General features: G+C 39.2%; 1 protein-coding gene across 4 annotated transcripts in view; it reads left to right on the top strand.

Moving 5' to 3' along the window:
- The first annotated feature begins 2414 nt into the window (after positions 1-2414).
- The window catches only part of Atf2 (activating transcription factor 2), a 92020-nt gene continuing 74592 nt past the window's right edge, over positions 2415-19842 (top strand). For 3 of the 4 annotated variants that reach the window (XM_028880624.1, XM_028880627.1, XM_028880626.2), the window contains exons 1-2: positions 2416-2580; positions 17274-17369. The gene's annotated coding sequence lies outside the window, so the exon portion shown is untranslated. Of the gene's footprint in view, positions 2581-17273; positions 17370-19842 lie in introns of all 4 variants that reach the window. The other variant, XM_028880625.2, reaches the window with a different exon arrangement.

Here is a 19842-nt window from a genome sequence, read left to right as displayed (position 1 = left end):
CCCTGTCTTAAAAAAAAAAAAAGGAAAAAAAAAGCTAACATTGAAATTTCAAAAACAAAACAAAAATCACATTCCTTGCTTATATAAAAGAATCTGAAAAGATTTTCTTTAAAATACCATACTCCTCTAGTACAGTGTATAGATAATTAACTACTTGAAAGCAGAGAATTTAATACCAAAACTACTGACACTTGAGATGTATCAATCTGGAGACAAGAATTTAAATTTTTTAATATACATGGTGGAAAAGCAATTTAAAAACTCAATTCTAATTGACTTAAATTCTTTTGAAATGCTTTAACATTTTAGGGTTCTCCCCCACCCCCACATTACATATTTTATCAGATTGAGGAAAGCACCATTTTAGTGAAAGTTTCCTAGATCTAGCTAGCAATTTATGATCTGGCAGTCCTACACTTTTGTCTATCATCATTTCAACCAGTAATCCGAGCAAGTGAGATTTCGCTGATATAATTAGTGTTAAAATATACTAACATTACTGCAGTGTTACTAACATTTCTGGATGGTACTTTCATTTCAACTCAAGAACCAACACTGTTAATAATTTGATTTCTTTCAGGTTTCTTGAGTAATTAAAATAGTTTTAAAGGAAGATTGAGTTGGCTCACATACATGTATACAGGCCAGAAATCTATTAAAAGGTCCAGTGACATTACAATTTCACTTTCATGCTGGGCATCATTATTCGACTGCAGGTTCATTAACCCTCAAACACTATTCCGACAAACTTACAACAATTTTAGTTCTATTTGGTGTGGAGAAACTGAGTGTATTTTATGTAAATACTTAAATTGTACTCATAAATCTAGATTAAAATAAGCATTTAATAAATGGAAAAGCGTGACACCAAAAAAAAAAAGCTTGCTTTTAAAATAATTAATGCAAAACTTCTCAGGACTCTTAATCACATTTTTCAATTTATGCATATTTGCTGGACAACCAACATCTCTAAAACTAGCATCGAAATCTTCAGTTTATACAAAGAATAATAAAGCAACATTAGGAATAATTATTTTTGCACCTTATTTTGTTTTTAGGTGTGTACCTGGACAAGCTCTAGAGATGTAAAGGTCTGTCTCTTTCGTCCTCGTTAAACTATTCAAATAATCTTTCTTCGTGCCTTCAGTTTGAAGGACTTATTACTTTATGTGTATGAGTGTTTGCTTGAATGAACCCATATGCACCACATGTTCACCTAGGCCAGTAGAGGTTGTCAGATCCTGGTGTTTGTGAGTAGCCCTGCAGATGCTGGCAAACTGAACCTGGGTCCTCTGCATGAGCAACAAGAGCTCCTAAACCACCGCACCCCTCTCTCCAGGTTTTCACCCCCCGTTTTTTAGAAGCTACCTCCAAACATTAACAGGCACTACAATTTACAAAGCAAAAGAAAAATATTGTGGGAAGAGTGCCACTTCAATGCTCTGCTCTCACTGGTGTCTTTCAATCCTCTTTAAAACGTTAGTATCAAATTCATAAGCTTCAAAATATTGAAGCGATCCTACTGAAATTAATCATTTTTACCTGTAACCAAGTAAAGGAAATGTAATAAAAGAGAATACACCATAACTTCCAACGGCATTTCTTCAGGAAAAAGATCGTTGCATTGTTTTAAAATATGGTGACATGGTAGTATTTCCTTTTGATTATTCCTTAGAACATATTCATATGTAATAGACAATGTACTTGATGCAGGGTGGGGGTCAAGAATCAGCTCCAGTTCTAGCTTAGTAAAATCTGAACAAAGACCTGAGAAATGGCTTCTCTTTTCTGCGCCGGGCTGACTTATTTTGCTTCTGTCCGCACATGGGGGTCGGGGTAAGGACTGTCAAACCTCGACTCTCCCAAACCTTAGGCGCAGTTCCCCAGCTCCGGCTTCCGGGTAACCGGAGGGTGGTCCAGGAGCCAATCTCTCTTCTTGCTCCCACATCCCTAACGAGGCCGGAAACGGACACGTCGGAGACGTCCAGTGCTCGGGGCTGGGCTCCTTCAGCCTCTCCCTAGACCTCACCTTTCTTCTCTCTCACCGCCCACGCCCTCCCTGCTCCCTCCACTGGCACCTGCGCGCGCGCCCCAGGTCCCGTGCCCGCCTCCCGCTGGCTGCCAATCACAGCGTTCCGCAGTTCCCTGGTTACCGAAACAACGGTCCTTGGGCTTTGGTCACGCCCCTCGTAACCTTCGCTTCCCGCCTTTCGTGCTCCTTGTCCAATCAATAGCGTCCGAGTGTGCTTTGGTTCCCGCCTCCTCGTCCCCGCCCTCCCGAAGACCCGCCCTTTTTCTTAAGCACGACGGCGTCACCTGACCTGCCCCCTGGCTAGAAAGCAGGAAGGGGCGTGTGCGTGAAGGGGCGGGGCGGGGCGCGAGAAGAAAGCGGCGGGGATGCCGGGAGCGGGGCGGGGAATAGGCTTGTCAGTCGGGTCTCGCGAGAGAGGACGGAAGCCTGTGGGAGCCCGTGGCCTTTAAAGTGCGATCCAGCCCTTTCCTCCGGGGCCGGTTTGTAAACACGGCTGGGCTCCGGGCTCCCGGGCGGTTGAAAGGACCATGAATTAGCGACCTGGAAAGGTGAGTCGGGGTGAAAAGGGCCGCAGTCTTGCAGGCTGTTAGGGATGCGGAGGAAGAAGGCGCTAACATGGCGACGTCTCTGCCGCTAGTCCCCACCCCCCGCCTCCCACCCCCCTGGCGCCCCTGCTGTGGACCCCAGCCCTCCGGGCCGCCGTGGCCGCGCCGCCGCCTCTGGCCTGGCGGACCGACCGGACCGTTAGGTAACGCGGATGCAGCGCCGGCCCCTCCCTCGCGCGCTTTCCCAAGCCTGAGCGAAAAGGCATAACGGCTCCTCTCAGACCCCTCCCTCCGGTTTACCATCCTCTTGTGTGGTCACTTGAGCGGTCCCCGGGGCGCTCTTCGGATCCGCCCAGCCGACGGGGAGACCCCCGCCTCAAGTCCTTGATCGGGCCGCAAGAGGGCCCACGCTGGGCTCCCCACCCAGGACTCAGGCAGTCGAGGACCGTGGCGTTTGGGTTGGTGCGGTGGAGAAGGATGGGAACGCGTGGCTAAAAAAATCTAGCGGGGGGTCCCGGGCTTCGGTGGAACGTGATGGAGCCAATGGTATGGAGAACCTGGGAGCTGGAGGTCTCGGCCTTTTCTGTCCTTTCTGCCACCCTCACACTCCCGCCACCCCCCACTTTTTCCAGGTGGGGCGGGGCTGAGGTGTGGGTGCATTGATTCTGCTATTTCCCCCATTTTTTTTTTTTTTTAACCTCGATGGGTGTTGTGCAGAGCTTCTGTAGGGAAATAATCTGTTCCTTTTATCAATACCCTAGGGACAAGGGAGAGAGAATAGTGTGTTTGGGGGGTTTTGTGTATGTGTGTCCGTCTGTCTGTCTGCCTGTGCCTGTCTCTATGTGTTTCTACCTAGTGCTGGTTCATTGAGCCAGACCTAGGAGGAGCTGGGGACTGTTTTTATGCGTCTAGGTAATATACAATTGTCTCTTCTTAGTGGGGAGTCTTAAAACTGAGGAGGTCGAGTCAATATAATGGAGTAAAAGGGATTATTCATAATAGACCCTTAGGCCTGTTGACTGATACCTAGATTCCTTGTTGAAGTCAGTTTCTTAGGGATTATACATTATGGAGATATTCACACCTCGTGCATGTAAAGCTATATTTGAAATCAGACCAAACACTGACTGTTCTCTGAGCCCTCTTTTTCCTATTTGAAGAAATTCTTAGCCCCTGGAATTGCCATTGTCAGTAACAGCCATTTCAGGAATACTTTGGAGTCAAATGGCCTTGGTCTATTGCACCAAAATTGGAAAGTAAGACTTTATAAAAGCCTGAAATAGAGACACAGTAGGAATCTTGTATTTAAATTTGCTAAACCTACTTGAAGAATCCTCTGCAATAAACTTTTCCCAAACGTACAGGAATATTTTGTAGAGTATGGTAGAAATGTATCCTGTATAAGTCAAGAAAACAAATTCATGGATCCCCCCCCCCAACATACACTTTACTTTTCGAGACAGGGTTTCTCTGTGTGTAGCCTTGGTTATCCTGGAACTCCCTCTGTAGACCAGGCTGGCCTGTAACTCAGAGAGATCCGCCTGCCTGCCTCTGGAATGCTGGGATTAAAGGTGTGCGCCTCCACAGCCCGGCCAGTTTGTGGATCTTCAGTTGAGTTATAATTAAGCTTCTATATCTTAAAAATAATTTTTAAAAATCTTTCAAATTCACAGTGTGTATGCTGCTCTCCTAAGCTGTTTTTCAGTCTCACTTTTAACTTGTCATTAAGTTTTGAAAAACTGTTTAAAATGTAATATTGTGCTCATTTAGAACTTAATTCTTTGGTATCTTTGTCGGGGAGAAGGGGGGGGGTGCAGTTAGCCCTTGGCTGTTCTGGAACTCACTTTGTAGACCAGAACTCTGAAGTCTTCCTGCCTCTGCCTCCCAAATGCTGAGATTAAATTTATGAGCAACCACACCCGGCAGTTCTTTGGTATCTATAATTTCTAGAGAGACCTTTCAGGGGCCTTGTCTTTTATTTTTGATATAAGGTACTAAAACTTCCTATAGGTTACCTGGAAACCCCTTTAACATTACTAGGCTCTTTATTTTGTAGTTGGAGCACTATATTATCAAATGTGTTACCTAGAAATTTCTACATTTATTTTTTATTTGGAAAAGCACTGTTAAACTAAGATAGTGGTAGAACTGGTTATCATGTCAGCTCTTTAACAAATAATTGGAGGGGTGCTTTGATGGGTATTTAAAATTTTAAAGCTGTATTGTTTTGAAATTAGATCATCAATTAAATATCTCATGACTAACATTAAATCAAGACATCTAGTTTTTTTTTCCCCCACTTTAAAAATATCTTGAAGACTTGAGTTCTTATTATTTATCTGTACTCTCCTAATCAATTATCTGGCTAAATCTGGTAAACAGCTCTACCATACATGCTGTTTCCACTCATTTTTGCCTTTGGGCTCTTTCTTCCTATATGATATGTGTGTCTGGGAACTGGTATTACTTTCTTTTGTTACTCTTGTTGAAATGCCCTTAGAAAGGTAATTAAGTCTTTCATATTTAAAACAATTTTTTTACTGGAACTCTCCTTGATTAGAATTCAATGAAAGTAATTGAATAATTCAACTGACCCCTATGAAAATTAGTACAGATAGTACTTGTACTACTCCTTGTATTAACTTGTAGCCTAGAAAAACCACCTACCATTGTTATATAGTCAATAGTTTAACATTTTTGTGTTTATCTTATATTCACAACTATTTCTTCATACTAAAAATTTGCCTGAGATGCTATATGTTCTGTGTATTTTTTAAAGTTTTACTTATTTTTATTCTGTGTTTTGCTTGCATATATGTATGTGCACCATTTGTGTGCAGTGCTCTTAGAGGACATCTGAAGTCCTGCCTCTCTGAAATTAGAGTTACAGATTGTCGTGAGCCATCATGTGGGTGCTGGGAACCTGTCCCAGGTCCTTGGCAATAACAGCAGGTACTCCCAACTGCCCAGCCACCTCTCAGCCCTTGTTTGCTTTTCTCCCCTTGCTAGGAACGCTCTTTGCTGTTGAGCTGTACATCCCCAGCCCCTCTGTATGTAGTGTGTGTGTCTGTCGGCCTGTCTGCCTTCCTGTCGGTGTGGGTGATGACATGTATGGAGGTCAAAGGACAACTTTGAGGAATAAGTGTTCTCTTTCCACCTCCTGGGTTCTGAGGATGGAGCCCCGTCATCAGACTTGATGGCAAGTACTTGATCCACTGAACCATCTCATTAGCCCTATATGGAACTCTAATGTTGAAGCAGTAGTGATCATCGTCGTTATTTCTGTCTGTGGGGGAAAATCCTAGAAAAACACTTCCTTTGTTCTGTTTCTCAAAGGTAAAATAAGGTATCATTTCATAGAAAATGGAGGGATGTCATGAGACTTTAAGACCATGGTAATTGTAAATTTGTGTTTTGTATTACATAACTGAAATACACAAATTATAAATATTTGTGTGATGTATATGTCTTCTCATTGACTTTTATTGACAAACCTAAAACTGGTATATTTTCAATTTAAGATAGATTCTACGATGCTTGCTTTGTTCTTTTTGGTAATCATTGTAAAGGGTTTTAAATTCTCATTTTATTTATTATTGGGTATATGTATAATGTGTTTATATTGGTGCGTACATGCCATGACTTGGGTGTGGCAATCAGAACAACTCTATGGAGGCAGTTCTTTCTTTCCACATTAGATGAGTTAGAGGTGTTGAACGCAGGTTATCAGGTTTGTACAGCAAGAGCTTTGCTGGCTGAACCAACTCACTCCCCTAAAATAATTATTATTTCTATTTCTTGTCTTCCTCCTCCTGCTCCTTTTGGGGATGGGGCAAAAGGGTTGTGAATATATTTTGGGGGTATAGGCGACTTACTGAGATCTGAAGCACAACCCTAATTAGTCTTAACAATAAAAACACATAGTCATATATTGAGGGTAAAAGCTGAAAGATCAGAGAAGCAGAGCAGCCAGCCACCAGAGATTTTTTTCCTCTATGAAATCTCAGACTGTATGGGGCAGGATCCTGTCTCTGTGAATCCTCAGTCTGAATGGTAGTGGGGGCCCAGATCTTGTCTCCACCTGCATTATATTTCTGTTTCCACCTCCCAAGTGCTGGGATCAATGGTGTGAGCCACCACAGCCTGGCTCTGTTTCTCTTTTAGACTGGTTCAATCTCATGTAGCATAAGGTGGCCTTAAACTCCTGATCTTCCTGCTTCCTCCTTCCAAGTACTGGGTTTAAAGGAGTGTGCCACCACTGCCTGGCCTCTGTGGTTAACTAGTTGCTAGCTCTACCCTCTGATCTCCAGGCAAGCTTCATTTGTCAGAACACAAACAAAATATCATACAACACAGGTCCATATCTTAACCAGTATTTCTCAACCGGTCCCCCATTCATATCCAAGAAATAAAAAACTGCAATATAGTAGTGAATGACTTGTTACTGTGAGATCCTTGACAAGGTCCTTAGAGAAACAGAATATTTGTACTTGGCAAATGGATAGACAGACTTGACTTATTTTAGTAGTATATGGTTAACTTCACCTGTACCATTTACTTTTTTTTTTTTTTTAATTGGAGACAGTTTCTCTGTGTAGCCCTGGTTGTCCTGGAACTCACTCTGTAGACCAGGCTGGCCTCAGACTCAGATCTGCCTGCCTCGGCCTCCTGAGTGCTGGGATTTAAGGTGTGGGTCACCTTCAATGTTTAAGTATGTTCTCTAAAATGTTTTCATTTTTGTAATTGGTTCTAAACTTTTGCATCCCAGTTTTCTACCTTTACCCATTTAGTTTTATCTTTCCTAACACTGTAGTTTTCTATTACATAGATTTTCTGATGTTTGATGATTATGTACAGTTAACATGTCACTTAAGCCACTTATAAATTTCTTGATATTAAATGCCTGAATGGAAAAAAAATGCTCTTTATTTTTTTTTATTTATTTGAGATAGGATGTCACTCTGTAGTCCAGGCTGACCTGGAACTCATGATGGCCTCAGACTCATGACAGTCCTTCTGTATCAGCCTCCCAAGTCCTGGGATTACAGGCATCAGCCACCTTGCCCAGCCAATCTATCTGTCTGTCTGTCTGTCTATCTATATATCTATCGATTTTTTTTTTTTTAATGTTTTCTCAGGACAGGGTTTCTCTGTGTAGTCATGGCTGTCCTGTAATTGCTCTGTAGACCAGGCTTACCTTGAACTCAGAGATCTGCCTGCCTCTGCCTCTTGAGTGCTGGGATTAAAGGTGTGCACCACCACTACCTGGAAGTCCATCTAAATTTTAATAAGTTTGTTTATTTAATTTTGAAGACAGAGTCTCACTGTGTAGCACTAACTATCCTGGAACTTGCTGTTTAAACTGGGCTGGATTCTGACTCAGAGAAATCTGCGTGCCTCTGCCTCATGGGTGTTGCTGAAGGTGGCTATGCTCTTCTGCTTTTTTTTTTCTTCCCTGATTTTAACATTGAATTAATGAGCATATTTTTCTGTTGTATAGTATAAACTTTGCAGTATTTGATACCTTTTTCTTCCTTTCAGTTGGTTCCATAAGATAATAAACTCTGGAATTACTTATCAGAGGATATAAGTATTTGTGGAGTTGCAAAGACTTTTGCTTTTTCCCAGAAAAGAGTTAAGTAGGCTCACACTGGCATTTTAGTGTGAATGTACTAGCTTTGCCATCATTTTGCTAACTTGGTGGTTATAATTGATAATTATGATGTGGTTACTTGATTGGGAGTTATTAATGGAAATAAGTTGTATTGTTTAGTCGTTTCAAAGTCATATAGTTGACCATAATTTTATAGTTACTGAACAATGCCTTATGTACTGGAACAAGTATCTGTATACAAATATCTATTTCATATTTTCTGCCACTTCCTTGTTTGTTTCTCTTAAAGTTTACTGAAACTTATGACAGCCTAATAACATCAGTGCTTAGATTTTGTGCACTTTTCACATTGATTAGCTTTAATTTATGAGCTACTTTCTGAATTATTATTTCAAGGAATTACTTAATTTTCCATATATTCTTCTGCACAGTGAATATAGTTTTAGAGTGGTTATTAGGTCCCAAATTGTCATGAATCTATTTGTGAGCCATGATTTGCTTAGGCAGATTATTTATTTTCTATAAGGAGAACAACCCTTATCCTTGTAAGCATTTGAAGAGTATCAGCACTCTATCAGGGACTTTCGAGTACTCAATGAATGGTAAAGTGATTACTGTTGAAGTTCATTCAGAAATTCTCATCTCCTACAGTCCTTTCAGGCATGCTTATGATATGACATGCAGAAAATACAATAGGCATTTCTTTGGTAGCTTTAGCAACAAATTTGGATTTTTCTTAGGAATTTATAATTTGTGGTAGAAATTACTACCTTAGAATTTCCATAAGCCTATTTCAGAGAACTTCATTTTGTTCCATATGCACCCTTTTCCCTATGTCAGACTTTCCTTTTCATGTAGTAGTGTAGCATATACATATTTTGAGATTGTAAAAATTGATGCTATAATTTTCACTAATCCCACCATCAACATTCTAATGAGACCTTTTGTATCATTTTCTGATGAAATTAAAATATCACAGTATACCAGGTGGTGGTGGCATGCCTTTAATCCCAGGACTCAGGCAGCAGAGGTAGATGGCTCTCTGAATTCTAGACCAGCCTGGTCTACCTAGTGAGTTCCTGGATAGCCAGAGCTACACAAAGAAGCTCTGTCTTGAAAAAAAAAAAAAAAAAACAAAAAAACAAAACCCAAAACCAATCAACAAACAAACAAAAGACACAGTTCTAATTATTTGTTCTTTTTAAGTTTTTACCAAGAATTCAGCTAACATAGTTATACCATCAATTCTCAGTTACCATGTTGCAAGTTGCTGGTGTCTTTGTGCCATTTGTCAGGTGTGTTTTAATGGTGAAATACAGATATTGGGCTGGGGATTTTCCTTTCACTTTCTTAAACTTCAACATACTCTGAGAAGAAGAGAAAGAAGTAAACTTACTGTTATTGTAATAGGAATTATATGTAACCTGTATTTTTCCTCTTTGTAATGAAAAGTTATTAGTGAGTTCTCACTGCTGATGATGACTGACTAAGTGTAATTTTTAAAAATGTGTGTGTGGTGTACCTGCACATCCATGAGGGTGTGTGCGTGTCTGTATGGTTGTACATTCACATGTGTGCGCATGTGTGGAGGCCTGGCATAATTTCGAGTGTTTGCCTGAATTAGTCTCTACCTTATTTTCTAAAGTTTTTATTTGTTGTTGTTATGTGTATGTGCTTGTGCATGTGCATGATGTGTATTTGTGGGCATACATGGGTGTAGAGATTGGAGGACAATTCTGTGGAATCAGTTCTCTCTCTCCATCTTTGCATGGGTTCCAAGGTTCACACTAAGGTCGACATGCTTGGACAGCGAATACCTTTATCCATTTAGTTATCTACATTCGTTTTGGAATGGAGTCTCACTATGAATGGAGCTCATGCATTCAGCAAGGCTAGCTGGCGAATGGATTCTAGAGACCCACCTGACTCCTCTGTCCCAGCACTGTGGTTACAAATTCACACCTCTCTCCTTGGCCCAGCTTGTATGTGGGAACTAGGGATCAAACTCAGGTCCTCATACTTGTGTGTCAAGTGCTATGCTGATAGCCATTTCTCCAGCTCATAAGTAATTTTAATTTTCTTTTTTTGGTGTGTTTACACGTATGTGGTATATGTTTGTGTGCATGGGTACATACCAGGATACTTCCTTCAACCTTTTCTCTACCTTGTTTTTTGATGCAAGGTCTCTTTCTGATACTTCCTTCAACCTTTTCTCTACCTTGTTTTTTGATGCAAGGTCTCTTTCTGAACTTGAAGTTCACTCTTTTGACTAGAATGATTATTTAGTGAGCTCCCAGGATCCGCTTGTCTCTGGTGCTAGGGTCATGATGAGTGCTGCCATCTTGGCTTTTTACAGGAGTACTGAGGATCCGAACTCAGGTCCGCATGCTTGCACAGCGAATACTTTACCACTGAGCCATCTTCCCAGCTCCCAAATCATACTTCTTCAAGTGTGAATTTCTAGTTCTCATACATAAAGGTCAAGGTTTAATCTCTGGCACTGCATAAACCAGACATTGTAGCACAGGTATGTGATCTCAGTAGTGGGAAAACAGAGGCAAGAAGAGCCGAAGTTTAAGCTTATTCTTGGCTATATACCAGCCTAGGTCATGAGATTTTACCTTCAAGACAAAAAGCAGCCTTAGCTGGTCTACAGCTCATTAGAGAGAGCCTTTCCTCTGCCTCCCAAGTGCTGAGACAAAAGGTGTATGCTACCACTCCTGGCCCCTAAGCATTTTATGTTAAAAAACGAAAATTTTAGTGAAGAGAAGGCAACAAGTATATTTTATTCATACGTTTTGAGCAAAAGTAATATTGTAAACATTATATCATATAACTTACTCTGTTACCAAATCTAAAACCATGTTTTTAGTAAAACTTAATCTACTTTGTATATTTGTCACTTTTAGTCTGTGAGTTCTGAGAAACATCAGCTTGCCTACTTAACCTAGGCATCAGTGGTCTGGGAATAATTGAAAATAAAATTTAACTTTAAAAGTAAATTAATTTGCCAGGTCGTAGTGGTGCAAGCCTTTAATCTCAGCAATTGGGAGGCAGAGGCCAGCCTGGTACAAAGAGCAAGTTCTAGGATAGCCAGAGCTACACAGAGAAACTCTGTTTTGTAAAACAAAACCAAACAAAGCCCAAAAGAGTAAGCTGCTAGCTTTGCCTTCATAGAGATCTGCCTTTCTCTGCCTCCTGATTGTTGGGATTAAAGGCATTGTGTCCAGTATTACTTTTTTTTTTTTAATTAAAGAATATTTTTGTGGTATTGAACTGATTTTACTATTTACATATTCATTTATTGTGTGCTTTATGCATCTCATCATCTTTGAGATCAAAGCTTCAGTATGCTATTGATAATGATATGCCTGGAAAACATGTTGTATGCTATGAGTAGAGAAAAAATTAAAAACTACTGCTTCCCTCGCTGAGGTTGGGAATACATTTCTCAGTTTTGAAGAGTTTCATTTCCCTCCATTGATGAGCTAAGCATTCCATAATCAGTATACACAAGGATGATATCAAATCCACAGACTAAAGATCAGTTTTAACTCTCAGGAGATTTTGGCATTAAATGTGTAGTGTTCAGTCTCTAGGCACAAACATAAAGTATGCTTTAGTATTAAGTATGATTTAGTATTTAATATTAAGTATTTAGTATTGGTATAAAGTATGATTTAGTATTAAGCATTAGGAAAATACATTTAAAGTCAAAGTAAAATGCAGTATAACTTACATAAACTTAATACTGTTTGAGTTCATGCTCTAGTCTGTATTTTACACATTATTTTCTTAATTCTTTTTGGTATCCATCAAGTACATGTGAAAGATTGTACTGAAATCATAGTATATATAAGAACTCAGATACTTTATGTTTTCAGACTCATGGATTTAGGTTTGTTATGAACATATTGCTGTTTCCATAGTACTAATGTCATCTTGTACTTTGTAGTACTTGTGAAGTTATAAGGATATTGTGCCACAGAAAACTCCCTGCCTCTATATGGTTCTGCTGTCCTTGAATGACCTTGTGTTAGAACACAAGTCCATGCTCCTGGTACCCTAACATTTTTGTTCACTATAAAGGTTTTCCATTACTGACTTACAAGTTACCATACACTTAGCATCTTAAGACAATAAAAATTATTTTTGTACGTCAGGAAGTCTAGGTTGGCTCATCTGGGTCCTCTGGGATTCCCCCCACTTTAACTAAATCATAAAAATATGAAAAGTCTGTTTAGTAATAAAAGTGATGCTTCAATATATGTATAGATTATGTAGTGTTTTAAAATAGGTTAAAAGTTTCTTCTCAGTCATCTCTCATTTCTGTATGGTGAAACATTCAAAATCTAGCTTTTATAGAGCAATAGTACATATTTGTTAATCTGTAAGAGCATCTTGCTTCTATCCACATGTGACTTAGAACCCAGCGATCAGCCTTTCTTCACCTTCCTACTGTTTTCAGGCTGATAATCACCATTGCATTCACTCTCTGTTTTTTCTGTGTGTGTGTGAGGGAGAGGGAGGGAGAGAGAGTGTTAGTTTTATAGCATGTGTGTTTTGTTGTTTATACGTGGATAAGAGAATGTAGTGCTTGTCTTGCTTTGTTGGCTTATTTCACATAACATAAATGTAAGAATCTATAATTCTATTCATATTGTTACAAGTGACCAGATAGCATTGTATGCTTGGGGCCCTAAAGCCAAAACCAATGTGTTGACACTGTTATGTGCAGTTTGGAGACTCTGGGGAAGAATCCACTTGCAAAATCACTCAAGTTGTTGGCTGTACAATTGTAGAACAGCTCTCCCTCTTCCCTTCTCTGCTCTTAGCTTGAGGAGGCTGAAATGCTTCCCTTGTGGCCATCTCTGGCAGTGGCAGATCAGTTCCTCTATTTTTTAACCCATCTGACTTTCTTTTCTGGCTAAATCTTTTACTCCAGATGGGAAAAGGTCTCTGTTCTAGAGCTTACCATGATGGATACAGGGTATTCTGGTTTTGGTATCTGTAATCTCTGTATACCTGCAGAGTTCCCTTTTCTTTTACTATAACCTAGTCGTGAGTTCCAGGGATTAGAGCATAGACATTTTTTTAAATACATATATTTTTCATTGTGAAAGCTAGTCTGTTTTATTTTTTTAATTTTATGTGTGTTTTGTCTGCATGCATGTCGGTGTGAGGATGTTGAATCCCCTGGAGTTGGAGTTAAAGACAGTTGTGAGCTGCCATGTGGTGCTGGAATTGAACTGGGGTCTTGAAGAGCAGCCAGTGCTTTTAACTGCTCAGTCATCTTTTCACCTCCTTTGAGCATGGACATTTTTGAGGGACCATTCTATTACAAATTGACTCCTTAAAATTTCTTATTGTAAGTTTAAATCACTGAAAAATATAATTCTGTGTTTTTTAGATATGGTCAGCACTCTTAAAAGTATCTAATAACATACTTAATACTATTACTGGTTTTAAAATCAAGCTAAGCTTCGTAGTCGGATTTTTCATTGTTCCTTTTCACTAAACTCTTGTTTCCTTTTCATTCCTTCAACATAATTTGTTTGGATCCAGTATATCTTAGTGTTTAAGAATACTTTATTGGTCATTTTCTACTTCGTAATAACTATAAACCTAACTTCTCAATTTTCATATTTATTTCTTCTTTTCTTCATTCTCGTGGAACTCCCTCTCAGGACAGTGTGTTTTCAGATAGTATTTCAAAAATGAAAGAAGTAGTCATTAAGTGAAAATTGTTTTTATTATCAACTACAGAGCATGTGGAGAATTCAGAACATTATTGAACACAGGACAAGATACAGTTGATGAAACCAAGATACAATTGATAAAACCATGCTTTGAGTTTAGCAGAAATACAGTATAGGAAAAGATTAATTATACCTTTATTAATGAATGCTTTGTGATGGTCTTATTTAAAATTATCCATATTTTAAACTGCAAAGCCAGAGCAGTGTGTCCAAATAAGATTTAGGATAAGTGAGGAGTACAGGGGCATTTCTGTTTTTGAAAGCATGAAAATGAGGACTTGGGGGAAAAAGACAAGTTGAAGACTTAGAAACCAAGTATCATTTGGGAGGCTTTCATGGGACATCATTAATAAACAACCCTTAAGGTTGTAACTTTGTAAATTTGCCCATGCCTGCTTACATACAGTCTTACTACATACCACCAGGACTTCTCTTGGACATATAAGACTCTTGAGTTTGTGACCAAGAAAAGATTGGTTCCTCTTTAACACGGATGCCTATCCCCCAGGCTCTGTGTTGTTAGTGTTTGGCTCTCTATTAGAGTGTTTACTGTTTGCAGTCCTGGTACCTTTGTGTGGAGACACTGCCTCTTGCCCACAGGTTAATTATGTCCAAATATACAGAAAGTGGGTAGGGTGATAGATACTGGTGAAGGAGAGAGTCCTTACATCTGTGCCTTCAGAGGTTCAACAAGTGTTACTTTTAGTGCTTACCAAAGTCTAGATGATTATGGGTAAGTCAAGCTGGTAGGACAGGTATGTATGGCTGGTTAGTTTAACCTTGTTGCCTTTTGATTGAAGGGATGATAATTGCCTTGCTGTGTTTCAAGATGCTAGTTCCAGATCTTTGTGAACAGCTGCTGAAATAAGAATATAAACATCTGTGTGCAGATAGGCAAACCTAAAGGCACGCTTGTAAAAGTGAATATTCTCTGAAAAAAACAAAATAGTTTGCAGGAGCCTATCTCTGCCTGAAATATGTGAGCATTGTTTCATTGTCATCACACAGAGAGCAATATGCAAGGCCAGTCTGCAGGTGGTAAGGAAGAAGGGACGATCATGAATACCAGAACGGCAATGTAAGAGCACAGAAGAAAAAAAAAAATGAACTGTACTTGGGGAGAGTAAACTCATACAGGTCATCCACAAAACTGTCCATTGATTTGCTGTCCCATAGCCGAGGTTTGCATTTGTATTGCTAAATAATCTTCTTTGAGTCCTTTCTTCATAAGGAACAGTTTGTATTTAAAACAGATATATATATATATATATATATATATATATATATATATATATATATATATATATATATTTTTTTTTTTTTTTTTGGCCAGCTTTGAAATAAGACATTTCCTGGTTTCTGATTTTCCCTTTAAGATATTAAACATATTAAGCAACCTTCATGAAACCTAAAGGAAACTGTTGCCCTTCTTTCTAGTAGTCTGCAATAGCAAAATCTCCCAAATTCTTACATGGGGGGCTCATTCCCAATGTACTGGTACAGGAGTATCTGTTTCCTTTTGAACATCATGCTTTGGAAATCAGCATAGTTGGTTTCTTTCCCTAACATAGTTGATAGCTGAACCATCCACCAAGTTCTTAGCCTCTCTCACCGTGTTCAGTACTTACATAACAGATCTATGTAATCATTTGTAAGTTTTGTATATTGCCTGTAAGAGCTGACCCTCAGCCCTGCTGTGCTGCTACACACCTTTAATCCCAGTATTTTGAGGCAGAGGTAGGCAGAGCTCTGAATTTGAGGACAGCCTAGTCTACATAGTGAGTTCCAGGACAGCCAGGGCTCACAGAGAAAACCCTGTCTAGAAAAACCAGAGAGAGAGAATGAGTTTATTCTCCTGTATTACAATGATTTAGATTTTTCTTTGCTCTTACATTGCCATTCTGATATTCATTATTGTCCCTCCTCCTCCTTCTCCTCCTCCTCCTCCTCCTTGTATCACCTACAGATTGGCCTTGCATGTTGAGAGAAATGTTTATGAATGTTGGCCGTTCTCTGCCAGGGGCAAGACCTTTTTTTTTTTTTTTTTTTTAAGATTTATTATTTATTATGTATACAGCACTCTGTCTGCATGTATGCCTGCACACCAGAAGAGGATACCAGATGATTGTGAGCTACCATGTGGTTGCTAGGAATTGAACTCAGGACCTCTGGAAGAACAACCAGTGCTCTTAACTGCTGAGCAATCTCTCCAGCCCAGTGGCAAGACCTTTTTATGAGATACCTAACCATCTTACATTTTAGAAAGAAATGAGTAGGATGGCAGCTAATTATCTAACAACATGCATACACTTTTCCCTCATTGGTAGATATTTCAATTTTTAACCAGGTAGATGATGGCCTAATAATGGGGGCTCATTCCCAAGGTAATGGTACAGGAGCAAGCATCTATTTCCTTATGAACATCATGCTTTGGAAGTTAGTTCCTTTTCCTAACATAGTTGATAGCTAACCATCCAACAACTTCTTGCCCATCTCACCGTGTTCAGTACGGACATAACAGATCTGTGTAATCATTTGTAAGTTTTGTGGGTTGTCTATAAAAGTTTACTCTAAGCCAGGCAGCTTCCCTGACATTTTGGCCAATTGTGACTAAGTTCTTCTCCATAGAATGTGAGTAGAAATTTCCTCTGGGGTTTCTGATACGTTTGCATAACAGAAAGTCATTATTTACTTCTCTTTCCTTTGTGGTCTGCTCTGCAGCTGTGATGGCTAGAGCTTCAGCAGTTGTTAGAAACCTTGAAGGGAAAGGACTTGAGGATATCAGGGCAGTAAATGGTCCTGAGTACTTTATGATCATGGTTCTGGGATGCCCATGTTTATGATAATTAAACTTCTGAACAATGCAAGATTGCACTTAACCGATAAATCTTATTCTAGAATGCATGCCTGAAACACCAAGCTATTTCCATGTAAGATATACATAAACTAGGGTCCATAGATTTTGTTGTGTAGCAACAACGTAAGAAAAATACTAATTTTCATTCTGAACATCATGATGCTTGAATTCAGCTCTGACATTTCATCTATTACTTTACCTTCAGGTATATGCAACTAAAAATCATCTATTTTCTTTCTTTCACTATGGTTTTATTGCCTTATCACCATCCTTAAAATTGTTTTATATCTAGTAGCTAGAACTGTGTTGGCAATTGGAAACCTGTATGGTGAACATCTTTCTGAAACATTTGAGATTTTGGAAGAAACTTTATAATTTTATATAATAAGATAAATAGTAGGCAAAATTTAAATATAAAATGTATGTTAAACAGTGTATTCTCTTCTGCTTCTCTCCTTTTCTCTAGAGATATTAAATGGCAACTTGGGAAGTGCTGCTTGCTTAGCAAGAGCTTAAGGATTCCTGTCAACAGAGTAAAGCTCATGGCCTACCAGCTACAAAGGTAACAGAATTTGAGCTTCTTCCTCATCCTGCATGTGTGTGTACATGTGTACACATGCATATTCATATCATGAGTGCATGTGCATGTCAAGTGTCTTCCCATTTGTTTCCACCCTAGTTTTTGAGACAAGTTCTTTCTCTGAACCTGGAACTCACTGATTGAGCTAGACTGACTGAATTGGCCAGCAAGCCCCAGGGTTTCTCCTATCTCCACCTTTTCAGTGCTAGCCTTTTTTCTTCTTCTTTCTTCCGAGTTCTGGAGATCTCTTCAGGTTTGTGCAGAAAGCACTTCACCAACTGGGCCATCTTCCTGCTCCAAAGGAAAGTTTTGAATGTAAACTTCTTTTCATATTATAACGGTTGGTCTCTAAAACATTAATGAAAATAACAGCTGTTTCTGTTCAGCAGGCCTTAAACACTAGTATCCTATATTGATAGTATTCAGTGTAGAGGATGGGGGAGGAGATCTGCAGGGTTAGCAAATTTAGAAATGGCCTTTTGGAAATCGGGTGTGTATTAGCATATGAGAACACACTGAAGACTTTAATTCTTTAATTATTTCTTAATCCAAAAGTTCTTAAACTTAGCTTTTTAGCAGAGTCAAAAACTTAAAGTCTGCCGGACGGTGGTGGCACGTGCCTTTAATCCCAGCGCTAGGGAGGCAGAGGCAGGCGGATCTTTGTGAGATCAAGACCAGCCTGGTCTACAGAGCGAGATCCAGGAAAGGCGCAAAGCTACACAGAGAAACCCTGTCTCGAAACCCCTTGCCCCCCAAAAAAGTCCTAATTCACCTAAAAAACTTTAATTGTAGTAACAGAAGTTAATCTATGAAGTGTTTTGTGGGTTACAGAATCATTTGAGGCAAAAAGTTTACCTATTTTGTGGCTGTGTAAATTTATTTGCTTGTGGAAGTTTATTGCCATGATTGTTGCCAGCCAACCCAGAATCATCAAGTTGAAGTTACATAGTTTGTCCCTCACACCTTTTTGAATATGTACATGCCAACAGGGATGTCAGAGATACGAAGTATGGTGATTTTTGTGTGCAAACTATTTCCTGTTTATGTAGTTCCTAAAAATATTAAGATCAATCCACGTGAGTCTATTAAACAGAATTGATTAAGATACAAATTGAGGAAGTACACTCACGAATACAGAATAGAGTAGACAGTTGAAGTCGTCCTCTGATCTGACCAGGAGCAAATCCACCTCTCAGGCAGGAGCGGGGAGAAGAGGCATGTGACCTTTGTCCCTTCCCTTATAAGAGGTCACATACAATGGCAGGAAGCACCACCTCCTTCGAGCCCTGTAGCCCAAGATCATGGGCAGAGCAAATACCACTACATTTCCTCTTTTTGTCTAAATAAGAAAGTCCTAAACTTAATGCAAACTATATACACTAAGAATGGTTATCAAGTATTGTCCAGAAAAACAAAGGGTAATAACATAAATAAAAATGGAACTACAACCAACAAAAATAACATCAAATAAGAAAGATATACTAAATGTCCAGAAATGTCCAGAACATAGGTAAATGCCAAATTACTGAGATTACTCCAATAGCTGACCTATCTTGAAGATTATAACTCTAATAATATGTTCTAAATTCTTGCAAGAATAGACAGAGACAGCTGGCTGTCTGTACAGTCATCTAAAGTTTCTCAGCATCCTTGGGGTATCCAATTTGGCTACAGTCCTAGAATATCTGACAGACCATTTTCAGAAGCAGGAATTTTGAAAGACCATCTTACCATGTCTTGGCAGAGTTCATTAGTCGCTTTTCCTGTGTCCTGCTCCTCTGTAAAGGACAGCATTCGTACTGTCCGCAGTTGAGGCAAGGGCAGTTCTTTGCCCAGGAGGCCATTTTGTGCCAAGAAGACGACAAACTTCTAAATGGAAATGTCTTAGAAGCCCAATATTCTCTCGGGATCAGATTGGTGTTGCCAGGAGCAATCGTGCCTCATGTCAACAGAATTCTAAGTTATCAAAACATTTAAATGTCATAATCTCTAGGTCTGTGAAGTGTTTGAAGATTACCTGTCCATCTTTTTTATGTTTCTGTAAATCTGGACAACCTAACTAACAAAACTATAGAAATGACAAGCATGGGTGACTATAAATCTGTAAGTCTTCTCTACCTAAATAACCTAAGGACTAAGGCCTCACATTAACAAGGTAAACAGTCTGTAAGCAGATGTACCATGTAAGGACAATGACCTCAAAATTGTGACAGTACAAAATATCTTAAACAGAGGTAGAAATGTATAGTGCAGTATGCAATATAGCAACAATATCCTTAATATGTATCAATATACAAAGTATCCTAAACAGAGGTAGAACATACATATAGTATGATAAATATAATATTACATTTGTATCAATATACAAAATATTTCACACAGGAGTAGGAATATGTGTATAATACAACAAATATAGTTTTGTATTTGTATCAATATACAAATTATCTTAAATAGG

Source organism: Peromyscus leucopus, chromosome 4 (genome assembly GCF_004664715.2).
Source record: "Peromyscus leucopus breed LL Stock chromosome 4, UCI_PerLeu_2.1, whole genome shotgun sequence".
NCBI classification, from domain to species: Eukaryota; Metazoa; Chordata; class Mammalia; order Rodentia; family Cricetidae; genus Peromyscus; species Peromyscus leucopus.
The sequence above is the reverse complement of the archived record's forward strand: the minus strand, read 5'-3'. Positions and strand labels throughout refer to the sequence as shown.